This window comes from Haliotis cracherodii, unplaced genomic scaffold (assembly GCF_022045235.1).
Source record: "Haliotis cracherodii isolate W230 unplaced genomic scaffold, xgHalCrac1.p SCAF_18, whole genome shotgun sequence".
Taxonomy (NCBI): Eukaryota; Metazoa; Mollusca; class Gastropoda; order Lepetellida; family Haliotidae; genus Haliotis; species Haliotis cracherodii.
In genome coordinates, this window is record NW_027266273.1 from 576,024 (window position 1) to 581,975 (window position 5,952).

A 5,952-nucleotide genomic window follows, 5' to 3' on the forward strand; every position below is an offset into this window, starting at 1 on the left:
CATTCATTAATCATCCGAGCCCTTTGAATTTCACCTCAGTTCAAATGTTAGGCATGATATTTTGAAAGGTCGTGGTGTGAAGTGAGTGTTCGGGAGATACCGCCCGACATTACAATTCGGCTGAGAGCTCCGTGCACAGCACAGCCGACGAAACGAGACTCGGAGTAACTCCACTGCTTCATAAATGCAGGCGTCGACATATTTCAGGATGTTTTTGGCTAACCTTTCCATCAATTGTCGGCCAATTTGGCAAAAACCTTACCGTGACACATTAACGGTGCATGGTACTCATGCCATGTGCACCTATCAGCTACGGTTATATTAGTATCGAGTGAATGAGTAGGGTTTGACGCCGTTTTGAACATTTAGTATTGTAAGCCGAGGATCATAATCAGGACGAACCGGACATTCGAACTCACGATCAGCGTCTAAGGGACGGAACTCTGCACAGCAGTTGCGGCACCTTTTTCATCGAGTGTATAGAAATGAATAGTATACTAATCTTTGAAGGATTCTGAAAATTTCTAAGGTCACTTAAAGACCTATAATCCGTCAACCATCATTTTGGCACTCGAATAGCGACCGGGTTCAGTCTTAGCGCAAACGGGCATACCTAAAACAATTGTCAATTCTTTGCGTAATGGGTGACATATTTCCCCATATATTATATATATTTCAAATGCAATTTAAAGCACATCGGGACATGCGGAATTATACAGTATGATTGAACACATTTAACTGTGTCTTATATTGGGGTATATGTGGGTATATTTTTAGATGCCAGACATATGTGAAATTAAAAAATATTCCTGAGGGATTCTTTGACGAAGAATTTGATGTCATACGCGCATTCTGATTGGATTGTCGTATTTACGCACATTACATTCATCGCTAGGGGTACGAGTCTTCTTGCAGGTTACGGAAAGCGGCGAGTGGTGACGAATGCAGCAGGTCTTAAACTTATCAGGGGAGATAATTGCATGCAATGATCGCTTTGTGAATCAACGTAGAAATATGAAAGGCATTTCTCATTTGATTCAGGGTAAAAACACAATGCACCTTACAAATGATATCACAGGTATCCTTTGACAACATATCTCCACGTTTCACAAGATTTCTCGCCTATACCGATGTTGTTGGTACAATCAGACGTGTCATGTCGACGGTCACAAAATTACGTGATAACAATGAAGAAAATATTTTTAATGGGACATGAAATATTACAAAACTGGTAGTTTTAGTTTGGCCAATGATTATTATTCGATAATAACCAATTTTCGTCGCGTGATTGTGTGTTTAATGGAAAACAGTTTTGAAAAACCGAGTGGCAAAATGATGGTTGACGAACCACGGAGAGAACACCTGTTTGCCAGTTCTCTCGGGTAACCTAAGTCCCAAAAGTGTTGTGAATATTACTTTGGCCAACCTCCAAGCACTCGCGCGCACGCACGTGTTTTTTCAGATATCTAACGTGCCAAAATGTGTCACCCCCTCCTTGCGTTTTTAATATTTATTCAAGTGTGCACTTCCTCTCCTTTCAAAATCCTGCACATACGTGCCTCCATTGGTAGTACCTTGGGGCTGGTTTTGATACCGTTTTGGACAGGATGATTCGCGGCGACCTGCTTCACTGTATGACACTGAGCCTTGAGATTGATCATTAAATGCCACCTTACAGCTACAGGTGGGCCTCATACTCATAATAGGTCCCTATCACCCTATGTACCCGCAATTCGCAGTGCACAGTGGTTAACATCACATGTCTTTAAACAATAAAATATAGTTGTGATTAGGACAAATCTGAAACATGTTGCCAGGGGCATGCATGGGTGGCCAAGTCGTATAAGGCGCCGCAATTCTCGCACTTTCGTCTCTATAGCGTATCAGGAAACCTATGATCACGGGTTTAAATCCCAGATCCCCCCTGATTGCTTCTAGGTTTGTCAGCACCATACCCCTGGTAAACGTGCAAGAGCTGCTTCACTTCGGGTTTTCCTTCTGATCAGGCTCACGAGCCGTGATATAACTGAAATACTGAGTGTTTAAAGCGGCGTTGAACTCCACTCTTCTACTCCAATTCCATAACGTAAGAAGGACTTGAGGAGCAGACAGTCGACATGTGTGACCATGGGTGACAACATTGTCAGCCATTGGGTCGATGGTTGCTCCCGCTATCAACCAGTGGTATCCCTGACCAAACATGTTGTCCGGCTGAAATATTGCCGACTGCTGCGTGATATGACCACTCATGCACGCTGGAACAGATCATATAATAATTTCTGTTAAATTCAGCTTGTGTTATCGCCTATGTCGTGGAGGGTATATCTCTGGGGTTTGAGTAACTACGATCAAGAGTCCCGCGGACACGCGATGCACCCAGGTTATTAGGGATGTCTCTGTGCAATGCAATCAAACACTTTTCTCTCTTCCATTGCAAATCAGTCCATGCCCACACAGATAATGGAGCAAAGGCTTCATGGGGACCAGTAGCAATGGTGAGATATGCCAATCGAACTGCAGTGGTACTACGTATTTCTGAAGTATTCATATTTCATTATCTTACTGCTTGTATAGTACTACGTACTACATAAATACACCAACTATTAAACACAGCGTCATTTCTTAGTGCTTGCCCAGCACTTCGTTCTGCGCGTATACATCAACTATTAAACACAGCGTCACAACGCTACGCCTTACTGTTTGCCCAGTACTACGAACTACACAAATACACTTACTATTAAACACAGCGTCACAACGCTACGCCTTACTGCTTGCCCAGTACTACGTACTACATAAATACACCAACTATTAAACACAGCGTCACAACGCTACGCCTTACTGCTTGCCCAGTACTACGTACTACATAAATGCACCAACTATTAAACACAGCGTCACAGCGCTACGCCTTACTGCTTGCCCAGTACTACGTACTACATAAATACACCAACTATTAAACACAGCGTCATGTCTTACTGCTTGCCCAGTACTACGTTCTAAATAGATACACCAACAACTATTAAACACAGTGCCATGTCTTACTGCTTGTACAGTACTACGTACTAAATGGATAGAACAACTATTTAAAAACACAGTGCCACATCGCAATGTCTTAGTGTGTGTTCAGTACTATGCACTAAATAGATACAACTATTAAACACAGTGCCGCAGCAGTTGTCCTTACTGCTTCAACATTCCAACAGCTGAACCTGTTTTAAATAAGTGTCACTATTTGTTGTCTTGCTGACTATTACCAAAAGCAGAATCCATAGAATCACTCAAACTATATAGCAGGGACCGGTACGCAGAACGCTGAGTCAGCCTGTTTGGTTTAACTTTGCTAAGAAAAGTATTTCCGTCATATCTGGGTGTGGAATGCCCGAAGTGAGGCAGGCATTAGGCGTTTACAGCCTATGTTAAACCCACGAGCAGGGGTATGGTGCTGACAAACCTAGAAACATAATCAGATTGAATCTGATTCGAATCGTAGGTTTCTGTCACTCATAAGGGGCGCAAAGTAAATTGTAAATTGCGGTGCCCCGGGACGTGAGTGCTGCTGTACGCAGAACAATATTTGGATAGCTGGAAACATATACTGTATTCGGCGTACAGACCAATAACCTTTGGGCTTATGGTCACCAGGGACTACTATGTACTCATGAGGACACACACGAATTTGAGGAATCTTATCTTAAAGGGGGTGATGATCTCATCGTGAAGATGTTACTATACTTACATGTTAGCCTACCATCTCTGCCAAAACAAGATCATTCAGTGACACGATTGCTTTCCCTCAGTTTCTAAGACAGCAAAATTTGTCAAGGAAAAGTGTCAGAATAATTTAATCTTAAAAAATAGTAAATGTTATCAAACATAAATGTTAAATAATCGTCTCCATGTAAACTTCTTGATTATCATCTTTATTGTTCACACGTATTATGTAACGTTTGCAGATTCTACAAAGAACGGTGTTTTCGCATTATAGAGTAATACACAGAAGAAGTAGTAATCCTTCCACTTTGAAGGTGACAGTAACAAGATGAAATTGTGTCATTGAATGATCAAGTCTCAAAAACATCACTACATGAATTTAAAGTTCTGATTAATGGCGTTTTACATTGGTACATCAATCTCTCTCTATTCCAAACGTGTCACGGAACTGTAGTTCATCGGGATATGTTGTCAACAGTATCAAAAGAATGCTGTCGGCATATACTTTCAAATATCTTCAGTATAGATACTGAAGACTAAAAAGTAACACTTAAATCTAATAATGACATGAACAAAATATGGTGTCATCTTAAGGAGAATCATATATGCCGAAGTTCAGCTCCTTTAGTCTGGCAATTTTAGAGGAGTATATAACCAAATATGCATGTTGGGGGAAATAAAAGTCTTTATCAAAACAAGTCGACATTCTCCAACTTTGGCGAATTCTTCTCCCACACATACTGTTAACTTAGAAGCATCGACGGAGTTCAACTGACGCGACCTCCTGTGGGGGTATGCTCAGATACGCGGACATGTATCGTATGAGAGTAAAAGTTCTGATTAGGATTTTGGTACGACATAAGGTAACCACATAAGGCCTTTAATATATAAAATTTACCCCAACCCCAGAACCAAGCTTGCGATTTCGGAGAAGTCGGAAAAAGAAAAGAAGAAAGTTTTTGGACGACGATGCCGAAATCAACGGCGACGACCGACTGGTGATGATATTAGCTCACATATAGGGTTTCAGGGAAGGTGAGCTAAGCACTCACTGGGGGTGTTTGGTGGTATAAAAAGGGGCAAATGTGTCATGGCTTCTGAACTTCAGATTTCTGAAACAGTGGCATATTACATAAATAGACCACATAATTCGAATCCTAATCGCGTCTGCGCAATATCCAGGACTTGCTGGTAAAACAACCCAATTCGGACACTGCAAGACATGATATGAAAGAACATTCGCGACGATTCGCGTCATTCCGAAAGGCAGGTTACTGTGAGCGAGCGAGTTGGGTTTAACGCCGCTTTTAACAGTATTCCAGGTATATCACGGCGTGTCAGCTTATGAGGGAGGAAAGCCCGACATGATGCAGGTCTAAGACGTTTACCACTTCGGTGAAACCCACGACCACGGGCATGGTGCTGACAAACCTAGAGAAATAATCGGGGCGACCCGGGATTCGAATTTATAATCATAGGTTTCTGGTGTGCCCAAGGGACGCAACTCTGCACAGCGAATCGCGGCCTCTTAGACGACTGGGCCACCCGTGTCCCCGTTATTGCTAGTAATGGTGAAGTGGGACATAACGTGACTGGTCCACCACATCCGAAGAAAAACTAACAGACGGCTTCATATATTTTAGATACGCTTCAAGCCATAAATTGCCTAATATTTCTGCTCGTCTGCAATTGTCTTCACTGCAGTGATAGGTTGGTAGGGTTGTTTTTTTTATATTTTGGGGTGGGCTGGGGAGAGAGAGAAACACAATTTTCTGATGAGTATGCACAAAGAGTAAAAGATAATTTTCTATTTATATCTATACATAAACTGAAACAACCTTGTCAATGCACAGCCATGTGACCTTTCACCTTTCCTTGACTGCCCACTGAACTTGAACAAGTCTAAACAGGAACTACTAACTATCTAACTCAAAATTCAGGATTTCAACAAGTCACAACTGTATGCATGATATTCAGCTACATCCTTCAACATTTCCAGTGAACACTACAAGGAGTATCTTTAAAACACTTTCAATTTTCAACACACTGTGAATCCAACACAAACATGACAAACTAATTTGCTGATAAAATGAGTCCGGCATTTATTAAACACACCAATACTGATGCGTTCAATGATTGTGTGTGTGTGTGTGTGTTTTGGTAACACTGGTGGTTGTAGGGAACTAGATGGGGGTGTGATTGGGAACAGCATATGAAACTGTTTGAAACTGGATGACATGAACA